At 46.8% G+C, this 14,855-nt stretch overlaps 1 protein-coding gene across 3 annotated transcripts in view; it reads left to right on the top strand.

The window, feature by feature from the left end:
* The first annotated feature begins 1,422 nt into the window (after window positions 1-1,422).
* The window catches only part of LOC139050687 (venom metalloproteinase antarease-like TfasMP_A), an 80,064-nt gene continuing 66,631 nt past the window's right edge, over window positions 1,423-14,855 (top strand). For all 3 annotated transcript variants that reach the window (XM_070527294.1, XM_070527296.1, XM_070527295.1), the window contains exon 1: window positions 1,423-1,501. The gene's annotated coding sequence lies outside the window, so the exon portion shown is untranslated. The remainder of the gene's footprint in view (window positions 1,502-14,855) is intronic.

Raw genomic sequence — 14,855 nt, 5'->3', positions numbered from 1 at the left:
GACGGCGGGCGACGGCGGCGTAGCTCATCGCTTGCGGCTGAGGCTGCGGCGGTTCTGGTTGCACTTGAGGAACTCCAAGCGATCGGTGCACCTCTTCTTTTACGATGTCGGCGATCGAGGCCACTTGAGGCTGCGACGAAGGCAAGACCTTCCGCAGTTCTTCGCGCACAATGGCCCTGATGGTCTCGCGCAGATCGTCCGTGGCCAGTGATTGAATTCCTGCGTAGTGGGTAGAGCTTGTACGGCGGTTGAATTGCCGGTTCCGCATTTCGAGTGTCTTCTCGATGTTCGTCGCCTCACAAAGAAACTCTTCGACGGTCTTCGGTGGGCTTCTTACCATCCCGGCGAAAAGTTCCTCCTTTACCCCACGCATCAGTAGGCGGACTTTCTTCTCCTCGGCCATATCCGGGTCGGCGTGGCGGAACAAACGGCTCATTTCTTCCGCAAAAATGGCAACGTTCTCGTTTGGTAGCTGCACTCGGGCGTCCAGCATAGCTTCAGCCCTTTCCTTGCGCACGACGCTTGTAAAGGTGCGTAGGAAGCCGCTACGGAACAGGTCCCACGTTGTCAAGGTCGATTCCCTGTTCTCAAACCAAGTTCTGGCGGTGTCTTCTAAGGCAAAGTAGACATGCCGCAGCTTCTCGTCGGAGTCCCAGTTGTTGAAGGTTGCGATTCGTTCGTAGGTCTCCAGCCATGATTCCGGGTCTTCAGTCGCTGCTCCATGGAAGGTTGGTGGGTCCCGAGGTTGTTGTAGGATAACAGGGGACGCTGGGGCAGCCATTGGGGTTGTCTTGACCACGATCTTCTTTGTCGTCTCAGGTAGAAGTCCGTGCTCTGGGGGCAGTCCTTGCAGTCTGCGGCTAGCACGCTGGTCTTCGGCGATGTTGGTTCTGTCCTCGGGCTTCGGGCTTGGGTCGCGGCTTTGCGGGGGCGTTCGGTACATGAACGCACAAGCACCTCCACCAGATGTCACGTGGTGGTGACGTTGAATAACACAGTAGCAATACTGTGAACAAGAAAACTAACTTTTATTGGGCGAACCTGTGCCCACAAAAGAGGCTACACTTATAGCGCAACGATAGCGGCGAACACGCTCGGCGATCGTCGAAAATCTCATCAGCGGGTCAAGCGCGTCGGCTTTTATAGAGCAGTCGTCGAATGTTCCAGACTAATCGTTCGGACCCGCGTGCCTTCCACAAAGTTCTACACCATTCGCGTTACGCAATGAAATCAGATAACACAAGGTTCGGCGACAACAGAGAGCCGGGTAGAAGCGTCGATAACTTTCCAGAAACGTCGGATACATGCAGGCGCGTGCCTCGCCGTGCGATTACAGTTGTGAAACCTGGTCGCCCGATAAAGATAAGCACACGTGTCAATATTAACTCCTCTCAAGAACCTGATACGCAGGCAGTCAGCTTTGTCCGCAACTAGCACTGCCTGGTGTCGCCTCCGAAATGCAGTCACAGACTTCACCGCACCGACTCGTCTACCTTGCCAAGTACGTTGATCTCCGAACTGCGCATTGCCGAATTGACAGGAGTTTGATGCCAAGTGGAGGAGGGATATATTTCTCTTCGGTGTTCAGCCAGGCTGAAGCTGAGTGGGAAAAGTTGCCTAACACACGTAGACCCTTTACATAAGTTTATTGCGAATCTCTATAAAATTTGAAATATTTCCCTAAAAGATAAGTATATTGTTTATATTCAAATTTTTTAGACCAGTCTATGGACCGCCTAATGACTTATGCCTTTACATTTTTTTCTCGGCTCTTCTATGTATATTCTATAAACAAATGTAAATATTGTGTGTACTCAAATCCTAAAGATGGGTCAATAGACGCTATAAGGACTTAAGCAAGCTTTTCTAGTTATTGTCGACAGTTGTGTACAGGAGGTCTATAGATTACTTTAGACTTGCCTATCATCGTTGCTACCAGCGCCGACATTTGCAGACACTTTTCTAAAGCTAAGTTCTCCTGAGTGAAAAGTAGCGAAGCAAAAATATTTCGCGCCTTTCACAGTTGGACCTTAGTTTACTCAACTTTCAAAGGAGTGAGGTATGTGTTTCTGACGCGGTCGTTCAAAAGGATGGCTGCCAGCGTTTTCATAAAGCTTCCTGTTCATTTCCAGTGTCTACATTTGTTGACTTTTTTTCCAAAGCCATGTGTGCCTCAGCGGAAACGTCTGAGGCATCAAAATCATGCGAGCTTGTCAGCCTGCCTCATGGTTTACCCTGTTTCCAAAGGAGGGTGCCATATCTCGGCTGAGGCAATAGTAAAAGAATAAGGAAATGGCTGCGAGCAGCTCACACGGTTTTCAAAGCGAGTCTTGTAATGGTCAGGGTTCCGTGCATTTTTTGTTCTACGCCAACAAAAATGTTGGCCGATCATGGTGCAAATACCTATGTGGACTCCGGGTGGCAGGCTCCGGCATAACTCTATAGGCTCCGGGACCTGTAACGCGCCCTTGGTCTACCCGTGTCACAACAGGGACCCAAAAAGGTCCCAGGCACAAGGCTAAGAGCAGAGGTTTTATTCCAATGTTAAAAGTAAGAATAAGGGTAAGAAAGAAAACCCCAAAATCAACGATCGGTTTTTAGCCCCAAAGGACGACACGAGTCGGCCATGTCTGCGTTCGCACAGCCCTCTCTTTGTCGGCATTCCAAGTGCTTGCGTATCTACTTTCATTTCCTTACACTCTGTCATGGTGGCAGTGCCGTCGAAACGTCACGCGTGTCTACTGCGCTCCATACGTAGCAGTCACCGCTATGGAAGCGACCAAAAAAGTTCGGTCAAGAAAATTTTTCACTGAGCGCATTCTGTCCATGCTTCGCTGCGCGCTAACAGCGTTCGCTCGCGCGAGCATACACGCGACGCTCCTTGTGATGGGTGGGTTACAAATATAAATCGGAAACGAACAATAAAAAATGATCTAAAACAACGCATTAGCAGCTGCATACCACAGTGTGCTTGTTTCTGAGGGTTAAAACTTGTTCAATTCAGTACTCAACCTATATAAACAGTTGCGCACAATTGCGGTCAAAAAACATTGCACTATGTCTAAGTGCGAACGAAGCCACTGCAAGAAGTCTCTCAAGCCTCCAAAGCGTTGCCTCCTATGTATAGAACAGAGCATAGTTTCCTCCTGCTAGTCAGGGCGGTGGTCCCGTCGTCCACGTGTATGATTATAAACAACCAGGACGACAAGTTGCCCTTTTTCATTCTGAATTTCACTTCTCTTCTGTCGTCGTAATGGGGAGGCCTTGCATAGTGCGGACACCCGAGGAGCAACGCGCGGACTAAGGGCGGCGTCTTCCATTCCAGCTGGCTCGTTGGCGCCCCTCGGCGCAACGGTGCGAACGCGGTCGTGCCACTGCTCCCGCCTTCGTTGTCAACTTCTTGCACAGCTGGCTCCGATGCCGCTCATCGTGCTAGCGTTCCCATACTGCCCCTCCCTACGCGAAGGCACCGCAGCACTGGTTTACTGCGAGTCGGTGCGGGGATTTCGGTCTCAAATTCTTTGCCTCAATATATCGCCAAAAGAAAACACGTATAAAGCTGCGCTCAAAATTCACATTAGTGTTTATTGTAATCATCGGACATTTTTGTGTCACCGATTCATTTCTCTGCAGTGTGAAATCAAGTATTAAAGGCAGTTATGCATTTCCTTGCCTTCACTGCCTTCGCTAGTGAAGAAGTTATAGATGGCGTACTGATATTTATTAAAAGAACGTATTTTTAGAACGAGTTTAAGATGATTTCGCCTTTCTGTTTCTATTCTTTGTCGCCTAGCATAAATAAGGTACTCACCATTATCAGCGTAGCGGTGGCGAATAACAATACAACTTTCGCAATCTACGTAAATTACGTGGTAATCCTCTAGAGGGACATCAGCTACGGAAAAGCGTGAAAACAAAAAGGCCGTCAGAAACATGTCGATAAGCCAGTGTTCCACCAAATTTGAGAAATGGCAATGACGTGTTATTGTTGAAGCCCGAAATTCTCTGAATACCCTCATAACCTGACCGTGTAAAGTTCGTTGTAAGCTAGCAATTCAGAAACCAACCCTAAGCCTTCATTCACTTAGAAACTACATTCACATCTATCGTGCGCTTAATCATCGTGTGTCTCTCCATATCTCCCTCACATCGCTTGCAAAGGCACGGTTTATGAGCTAAGAAATGCTCCGACACTCGATTGAAACGCTGATTTGTTAAAGTCACAAATAGGTGTTTCTGAATAGCTTATGGGAGCGTTAACTGGTCAGCCATCGAAACAAGCGTGGGACGTAGTATTAGCACAAATAAATCAGGCATGAGATTGAATTAGCTGGCGCCACTAGAGGCAGAGGTAACTCAACAATATAAAGGTAGAAGTTTTAAAGAAGAAAAAAAAGACCAAGGAAATGTCAAGGAGAGGTACAAAAATGCTTGACAGAGACATATACAAAAATTCTCATTTGATAGATATAGAAAATCCTCATTTCATCAAGCAGGCTAGCTGACCATTTGACACCGCCGCGCTTCAAAGGAGATGCAATTGAAAATTGATAAGTCATCATTATCACCACATGGTAATCACATAGAGCATTAACGAAGGATCAGATAATGAGGCGAATAACCCAGAGATTTGAAAACTCGCACGTTCGTTATTTCTATTGCCGTCCTAAACACATTCTCATTCGTCACCTTTAAATGCCAGGCTTCAGAGATATATTGACTTCAATAGCTAAATCTGGCATATTGCTTGTTAATACTTACGACTATCGGGAGTGAAGCTGTGTATGTCTTTTCCTGTGTAACAAGGCGATGACTCCAGCACGAACTTGCCGGTTCTGAAATACATAAAGAAGACATGGATTTACGGTTGAGGTTACGGTTGAGGAAGCGAACGGCGGATGAGTATTTCTACATCTTACTATTTCACACACTTCAAAAATGTCACAGTGAGCATTCTGCACAGATGGGCTCTATCGCACGAAATTTTGAATACGAAACATTGGATTTTACTGCCTGATGAATTCATTTTAGCACGTAAAAATTATAGGTGCGAAAACAGCTCATCTGCTACAAAAAAAAGAAGAAAATATAAGACCACCGAAGTTTCGTATCGGTGAAGAAAAAATTGCCATAGTTAGAAGTTGATGTTTAGTTCTCCAGCGGCAACACAAAATAACTTGGCATTTTCAAGTACTGAGGAAAATTGGTATCTGGTTTGTCACCAGATACATCTCATCAGAACCCACTTGAGAGAGGAAGTGTATCTAAATATGCCATCTATTCTCATTTTTCTTTTCCATGCCCATTCTTCATTTCTTTAGATTGTTAATATTTTTCGACGAGACGTACTTTCGTGCTCGTTGCTTTCATTTCCCTATACCACTATTTACACTTGACCGGAAACATCTTGATACAATCAGTATTTTAGGCCCACCCCCTATTTTCCCTTTTTTTCTAGTTCTTCATGCCTCACTTTTCAGCATTGCAAAAAGCTATCTTCCTGTTTTCTTAGAAATCTGAATCCACCATACTGACAGCGCCTGCTTACACCTGAAGCTAATTCACCATCTTATTTTTTTATTCCTACTTGGAAGAATGGGCAATATTATCATGCTCCCTGTTCCTTCGCTGTCGCATCTGAACACCTCACCCCCTTTTTTCTTTCGTTTCTTTTTGAACACTTCTACTTCCCTCATCCTATTGTACGCGCCCGCTTATTCTCCTTCTGTAGTTATGGGGATGGTGTTCAAGGATATATAAATGCTCTCAAGGAAAGCACTGTGCTCCCCTTGTCAAAACTTCAGCTGCAGAGACATATTTTGTTCGACCACTGATATTCTATTGTGCTGCTTGTTTCATAAAGAGGAGAGCAAAAATTCTCACGTGTTTCCTGTTCCATGCTCCCCAAAAGTGAAGACGACGTTTGTCGTAAAGTTCTCGTAGGGGCCGAATCTGTTATAACGGAGGCACTTGGAATGTCCTCCGAAATTAGGATCTTCGTAGTAGTTTCTGAACATGCAGATCCATTCTCCTACGTCCGGGTAGCACTGGACACAACGAATTGAAGAAGTTGAACAAAATTATACAGCGATATTTTGAACGCTGGTAGTTTATATTGTTACGTGTAGCTGATGCCCAATGTCCGAAAATTATTATTGCCCGAAAATCGTGGTGGGTTCTTCGAAGTCATCCTTGTTTCGCTGTCGAAAGTAACTCCACGCTTGGCACGTAACCGAAAGATGTAGGTGCTTTCCTAAATGTTCTCTCTGCCATCCAACCAATCTTACAGTCATGTGTTCAAAAACGTTATGCAACTTCTTGCCTGGTAATGCTATTGACCATGCCCACATAGAAAGAATCAAGGAATGTCACCGATAGCGAGACCTATCGCGATATAAAAAGCTACATTGGTATATCACACCGCGATAGATGAAACACAAAGAACTGGAAAGCGCCGACTTCCAACTGAAACTTTAATGCCAAGACCATGCACATATACTTACATCTCAGAGCGGGCACACAAAGGACGGGTATGAAAAAAATTAACACATTTTTAGGTACTCAAGTTCATTAAAATGCGAGGCAATTGAAGGGTGCGCGTCATATGCTTCCGAAAGTCTGCCCTTCCAAGCTGATTCAGTAGTTTGCCGTTGCCAGTAGTTTGCCCTGTGACTTACGATATAGTGGTGTGGGCAAACATGGAGACATATCCACAATCGCCACAGTGGTGTGACAGGCGGGAGCTAGCTTGACCTTCCAAGAAATTTTAGGACTCCCGCAGGCACGCATTATCGCAGCGCCCCATCTGTCAAACATACACACGATTGCTCGTACGCTCTGTAAATTCCCCATCTAAAAACATTGTAAGATCAGATGCCATACTGCGTAAAAACCAAGGGATCATTACAAAGATATTTACGTCAGTAAAGAAGACGACACACACACATGAATTACACGGGCTGGGCTCCGACTGCTCATTTGCGTACTATTCGGTGTTTCGTATTTTTTGTGTGTTTTTGTTTCTTCGTGTCTAGTTGCTGCTACCCTATCCCTCTTAGTGGGCGCGCGATATAAATGCGGATGATTGTCCCCATCATCAGCTAGCATTTCGGATTTGTGTTTTCCTTCCGTAGCTTTGTACCATCGTTCATAAATCAGCCACTAGCTCTCCCAGCTTTCAGCAATAGTCCCATATGATCGCATGGTGTTACCAGACGTAGGACTACAGGGCATACTTTCTCACGTCAATATCAACAACCTCGATGAGTCTTAACTTGCTAAAATGCGAAAACACCCGTGTACTTAGATTTAGGTGCCCTTTAATGAAAGGCAGGTGGTCCGAATTTTTGGAGTCCCGAACTGCGGCGTGCCTCATAATCAAAAAAAGGTTTTCGGACGTAAACCCACATAATATTTCTTACCTTGCTGACATCCTGATACTTTTGCAGATCACTTCGAGCTTCCGGGTAACTGGGACTCTTTGCGAGCACTCCTAGTCCATGTGCGAGTAAGGCGATTGCAGCGAACAGAATCTTTTGCTGCGTGAGGGCCATGCTTCCCTCCTTGGGAGAACGCGGAGCACTATGAGCGTTTGCGGCTTTTCTAATAAACGTGAATGCACGCCAATACGGTGTAAAGGTGCACTTCCTTTTCATAAATCATGTTTGCGCAGGTCGTCTCGTGTTATAAGCACTATAGACACAGGAAGTGGACTATAAACCCTTTGAGCCAAATTACCCGATGGACGGGTATTGTTGATCGAGAGCGGACACACCTGACTGGAAAGTTTTAGAGAACATGATACAAAGGAAATGGCAGCACTATTTCATGGCACAATGCCTGAACGTTTTCTGAAATAGAGCGGCAAAAGTGAAGTCGTTGACGCACATAAACTGAACGTTGCTCTGACGCCAGTTCCCTAATTTTATTGCACACGTGCTCAGCTGCATCTGAAACAGTTTTCAATGCCCGGTAACAATGTCTGGGCCATACTGGTGGCCCTATCGACTCGACGTGTTCCTCGGCCAGAAGAAATGAAGCTAGTGCTGTTCATTTTAGTTCTCCACTTGAAAACATTGTGATGCTTACTACATGTTTGTTCAGGTCACCCCATGTTTTAAGTGCCGTAGACACAGGAAGTGGACGATAAACCCTCTGAGCAAATTTACCCGCAGGACGGGAAATATGGACAGTTGGTTACAGAGGTCATGAAGTGTCTGGCTACTATGTACCATATTAGCTAATATGTATAAGCTCATAAAATGAGTTGTCTATCCATGTGTCTGGCCATGTATACACAGAACCCCCTCAAGAGTCCCCAAAACGCTTTGCCAGCAATTCTCGTGCGGGGAGTTCTTCCTTTCGGTGTTATTTATTTCCTGTTTACCACGAATAACTGAAGCTAGAGTTCTTCCTATTGTCTGGATTTAGATGACTGTTTGAATTTACGTGATATTTAGTCTTGGAATACTACGTTTAGGTATAACAGATGAGTCCTGCGAAAGCCCGAAACGTGGACCAAAGGTGCCGTCCCGTTATGCGTTGGTCCCGAGTTTGAATCCGTAGACTAGGACGAATTTTTCAACTACGAAGTTTTCTTTCTGGGAAACCCATATGGATTTGTAGCATCGTACTAGAGTTGTGTGGAGGATCATTTTTGTTCTTTCATAAACCTCAGGTATCATCATCAACGTGGGTGATACTTAACAAATGTTATACGGTATTGTGTGCAGATGCGAGATCATTCGGGAGTTAGCAGATAAATTCACCACTGATCATGCTTGGTCGAATTAAGCGGTCAGAATCAGTGCGGGTTTAAGGCTGAGCGAAAAGTGGTTTGATACAAAGGCTAATTGATTTACAATATGGTGTACAGTAGCGAGAAAAAAAATATTGAAAGCCATGTGGCACCAGCTAAAAATTTTATTTCCTAAAGGTCGGCAGCCCTACAATGACTGCAGCTATTCTTCAAGCAACGCAACTTAGCTGAGAAGACAGTCAAGACGACACAATCTGCTTGAACAACCAGCAAAATGTCAAGGGGATCAGCATGCCCAGCCCGCAAAATGCGGACCAGACTAATCGAAGCTAACACCATAAATGATCGTAATCATCTAGCCCTAGCCGCCAAGCGAATCGGTCCCACTACGACCATGGTCATTGCCTTCGACGGACCTGACGTGCCATACATGATTCGGTATGGCGCAACACTAATCCCATGCTCCCTGTACCACAAGCAGATCGATATGTTACCACTGCGGCTGTCTCGGGCACCGCATGGACGTTTGCCCGTTCCTTAATAACAAGATCTTCCGGGGCTGCGGAGCTAGCAACCCAGATCAAGATCATCAGTGTACACCCAAGTGCACGTTGTGTGGTGGACCCCACCCCACAGCGGACAAAACTTGTACTGCCAGATACAAAACGCCGTACGTTATACGAAGACGCCTCGGAGAACGCCGAGTAGCACAGCATTCAGCCCTTCAACCAGAAGATTTCCCCTCCATGGAGACCAAGCAATGGTCCTGGTCCCGCTCCCTTTCCAGACCGAGAGCGGACCGTTCCAGACCAAGAACCACGTCGGCTCCAGGAGCCAGATATACCTCAGAAAGGTGAGCTTCGCAGAGGCCCTGACGGGCGTCTCGCGAGAGGGTCACGTAAACCCCCCCCCCCCCCCCCCACGGTCTAAATCCAACACAGACAACACAGATATCGAACACCTGAAGAAAGAAAACGCAGTTGTGCGGAATTTAATCCAAAAGCTTACCCAGGAGGTACACAGCCTCAAACAACCGAAAACCCAACCCACACCCAACACCCCAGAATCCGCTACCAACAGCCAACCCGAAGAACTCTCAAGACGAGCACCAAAAGAGCGAGTCCTCCAAGAAGGAGCTCAGGGCCAAGTACGCTCCGAAGTCAAGGACGTGCTCGTAACACTCCAAAGCACGGTGGATACCTTACACATTTCTCTAATCGTCCTTCTGCACGGAGTCAGCGCCATGGAAGCTAATATTCAAACCATTTTCACACAAACCGCTTCCACCGCTCAAGCCGTAGCCGTGGACACCACAGGAACCGTCACCGCCGCCCTGCCACCTGTGGCATCTTCTATTCTTCATCATGGCCCACACTCACACTGACACAACATTCTGGCAGTAGAACTGCCGAGGCTACCTCTATAAACAACCTGTTCTCCGTCAACACCTTCGTACTACTTCATGTCAACCCGACGTAATCTTACTCCGGGAAACGCACGACACTCGCACGACACGGATGCTTATTATGGCGTGTTATGAGCATATGTGGGGGCTAAATAGACGCAGTGTTGAGCGTGAACACAAAAGGCGCCCTTTCTTTCACCTCTAAGAGCGCAAATATTTTTACTTCGTACTAAAAAAATTATTTATCCGGTCTGATTATGACTGATTATAACCACAATCTGAGTATGAGGCACGCCGCAATGGGGGACTCCGAATTAATGTAGACTCGCTGGGGTTCTTTAAGGTGCCCCTGCATGGTACGCGAGCATTCTTCCCTTACGTACCCATCGGAATGTGGCCACCATGGCCGTGTTCGAACCCGGAATTTCGAGTTCAGCAGCACTTCAGTAGCCACTGGGCTACCGCGGCGACGATCTTTTTTTTTTTTTACTCTGTGCACTGCGCTATTTTTTTATACTAATTACGCCTATAGAGTCTTCGAAGAATGCTTCGAAACAGTAGGCTTCGAACTATTTCCTGCACGGCCAAGACGGCCAACAGTATTTGAAATAAAAATATATATTTAAAAAATTTTGTAGGTTCACTGCTCTCCTAAAGTTACTCGGCATGTTTTTGGAAGAGGGCCCGTAGCAATGACCGCATTTACGACCGGATATTCGCCAATAAGCGTCCAGAAAAACTAGGAGGAATGCTCCCACAAATGTCAGTGAGTCACTTAATCTCCGCTCCACCGTACATGTAAACAGCAATGCCGCTCTTCCTTAAACAAGCTTTACTTTCTTCTGCAACAGCAATAATGAACATATCAAGAAATATTATCTTCGGGGTTCATTGTAATACTGTTTTTGCAACACCATTTTATACAACAGAAGCATAAAAGTAGATAATTTACACAATAAAGTGTCCAGGGAAATGACGAATGTTACCTGGCACGCGCCCATAAGTTAACTCTTGACCTTGTGTGAACGAAGCCGCGCGGAAGCTTTCAAAGCGGAGCAGATGTTCAGTGCTGACTACAAACATTGCGAGCCATCATAGCGGTCGATCCCACGCGATAGCAACCTCGCGACCCTTTTCTGCTGTCTATCTCCAGTGCATAGATAATTCATCGGTAAATGTCGCTGTTGTCGTTTCAAAGAAGACTCGGATAGAGTAGACTTTGAAGGGCAGGCTATGGAATCATCGGAAAATGTACTGTAGCGCCTAATAAATTCCAAAAACACAACTAAACAAAGGCAGACAGGAGAAATAGCGAAGAATTGAAACAAATAACTCAGACTTATCCGTTTCCTATTTTATTGCGAGAGCAATCATGGGGACACTCCAGGCGCACTTATGCCGTCGCCGCAGGTCAAAAGGCGATAACACCATCACCGTTCGTCGTATGCTGTACGTGCGAGTGAAAGCACGCAAGGGAGGAAGGGAGGGAGGGAGGGAGGTGGGTGGGGGCGGCGTTGCGCTTCGGCAGCAATCCGCCTCTTTCATTTTCCTGTGCTGCTCTCTGCCGCACGCCGCTGAAAACGTTTTGGAAGGGTCCCGGTGATTTCGCCGGTTGATTTGTGTACCTGCGCCCACGTTGAGTGCGCGTCGGTTGTGCGTTTCGTGGATCGCGAATCATTATTAATGGCTTCTTTGGAACAGCATGTCGTTCCTGAAGCCATGTAGCACTCAATGACTACTGGGTGAGCAGGCCTGAGTGCGCTGTTTTGGAAACAGCGCGGTCGATAACGGCACTCTGAGTTGCGTTTGGCGGCACGGCTGCCTTGGAATTTGTCACTGATTTCTGCACTTGGACATCACGTTTTGTATTCTTTTGACACATTATTTTGACACATTATGCTTCTTCTTTGTCCTCCGTCATTTTAGCGCCTTCACTTCAGATTATTTAGACGTTTCGCATATTCAAAGTGTCTTCGAGTGCATCCTTCTGCGTCGGATTTATTAAAGCGGTGCACTTGTTTACATCGACATCTACAGCCGCAGGTCGTTATTATCGTCAAATATTGTGGAAAAGGTCCATCGCTGATATGAAATAGTGTCAAAATGTAGCAAAACATGCATATCTGCGCATATGTGCCATGTTGTTACACCCTGAGACGAGTCAATGTGAGCGGTCGAACCACTTCAACAACGGCAACTGTGATTCAGATACATATATTACGGGCTGTTAACTCATTCTCGCTTTTCTTCAACTCCATACTTTCAGTTTTAGCGTCTCACAGAGCATTATCAGAGAAAACTGTGCTCGAATAAGCGCTCATTTGTACTCCATGTTGTTCTCTCACAAAAACGCACGGATGCCATCGCTCACACGGCGTTGGTATACACCGTCTATTGTTTGGCGCTTGTCGCAGAGGCAAACAGTACATCTCTGAAATTGAGAAATGTGTCGGTAAAGCAACACGTACAGCCCAACCCATATACGTAGCGAAGGCGGCCGACAGCCTAGAGTTATGTACAGTGACGTACACATGTTAGCACAGTGCTGTGTCACCGCTTAGTGCTTATTGTGTACGTGCCGTGAAAAGTGAACTGTAGCTGATTTCAAATCGCTAAGACCAGAATTGAACTATAAAAGCAGTTTCGTTCGACCTAACTGCTTACATTTCAGTTCAGTCCGAACGAACTCGACGGCGCAAGGTTAACCTTCGCTGAACAAGATGGACATTGGCTCAATCTTCGTGGGCACGGATTAAGAGGGTTAAAGCTTGTGCATTTCAACTTGGTAGGCGTGCTTGACTCATTTTGAGTAAAATTAATTATATATACAAGTGAAGACGCTGCCGCTAATGTGTTGTCGGTTCGATGGTAGATCGCGCGGGTTTCGGTCAAACGATAGTCGGCACGCTGATTTTACCGGTGCCTTCGACAAGAAAGCCTGTCGCAGTACAACTCGCACTCGTCGGTTGCGTCGTTGTCGACCTGCTGTGATAAAAAGGTTTCAGTGACGCACAATAGTCGGTAAATCATTGGAGTGAGCGTCTTGTCGGTCTCGTATCGACCCAGTGTTGCCGCGCCTTACGAGTACGTGCAGTTAGGAACGCGCTGCCACCACCAGCAAGTGTGCACCGACGCTGCAAGAGGACTTCGTCAGCAACGTGATGTACTTAAGTGTAGCCCAAGTGTAACGCTCGGGTTTTCCGTTAAATTAGTGAGCCATTCATTAAAAGCGGCATCTACCTGGCTCACGATGCAGCCCGGACCACTCAGACGGTCGCTTTCTCTTTTAAAGTGGAGTTGCAGTCTTACGCTACTCACGTTTTCGGCACCGCACCGACGTCGAGCTACCAGTAGAGTTTCAACGCGGTACACGGCCTGTTAAGAATGGCCAGCTGCGTGCAAGTTTTGCCAACCAGTTGCGATCGCGGGCGTCATCTTTCACTCGAGCGTCGCCGCAAACCTCTAGCCACGGCGTGACCAAGTCGACTTTGTGTCGAGAACAAATACGCGCGTCCTCCACTCTCCGTCGCTGGAGCCGGGTTCGACGAAGCAGGCTTTGTGCCTCCACTCGCCACCGCCGCCCTGGTTGGCCGCGAGCGGGGAAGTGCCGTGGAAACGTCGATGAAGACCCCTTCCCACGCACGGTTCTTGAAGTAGGCCCCGAGTTCTGCGAAGACAGTGTGTTTGTGTGTGTGTGTGTGTGTGTGTGTGTGTGTGTGTGTGTGTGTGTGTGTGTGTGTGTGTGTGTGTGTGTGTGCGTGTGTGTGTGTGTGTGTGTGTGTGTGTGTGTGCGTTCGTGTGTGTGTGTGTGTGTGTGTGTGTGTGTGCGTGTGCGCGCGTGTGTGTGTGTCGCAGTCATGTTAGACTGACGCACTTTCTCTCGCAGTCATGCTAGACTGACGTACTGCATGTACATCCTGTAAATAAACCCATATTCCTCGTTCTCGATGAGAAGTAGTCCTTCCCTTCATCAACGTCCTCAGCGTGCATAAGTTGCACGACGGCATGGGCCAGCTACCTTCTAATTCATGCCGGACTCCAATCTTAACAACTGATTACGAGCGATGGGATCGAGCCCCCAATCCTAACAGGCCCGAATGTTTGCAGCAGCGCGCGTCCGCGCGTATTTTTTTTTTTTCGTAGGACTTTTCGGTGCGCGGCTACGCGCGCAACCCGAGTGTCGTCTTGTGTGTCTTCTCTGTGTCCGTGTCAGTAGGCTGCTTCACCAGCAAGGTATCATCATCATTTATTGACCCTTAAGGACCCTTTTCAGGGTATTACATAAGGAGGGGGGGGGGCAAAAGCATCAAGAAACACTATGGTCATCATTATACAATGGTTAACTCATTAGTACAACGGCAAACAAAACTTAGTATGCATGCTAGTAGACGACGGGCAAGAAAAAAAAAGTAAGGTACGAACCGGAAGTAGAAATGGCAACACAACCGGCAATATAACAGAAAAGTGGGAAAAAAAAGAACTTAGACGTTAGAGTAACAGCATAGTACTGGTAGCTTAAGGGTGATCAATCACCCTTAACCTACCCTTAACACTCTGGTAGGTTAAGGGTGATCAATCACATGACGATGATCAATCACCAACTAGCCCAACTTTCCACATTACTAACCTTCCGAAACGTCTCGCGACTAATCCGCTAGGGTAGTGCCCAATCTCGCACGCCGTAAATGGAGA

The sequence above is a fragment of the Dermacentor albipictus genome, chromosome 10, assembly GCF_038994185.2.
Source record: "Dermacentor albipictus isolate Rhodes 1998 colony chromosome 10, USDA_Dalb.pri_finalv2, whole genome shotgun sequence".
NCBI lineage: Eukaryota > Metazoa > Arthropoda > Arachnida > Ixodida > Ixodidae > Dermacentor > Dermacentor albipictus.
This window is presented reverse-complemented; position numbering and strand designations above follow the sequence as displayed.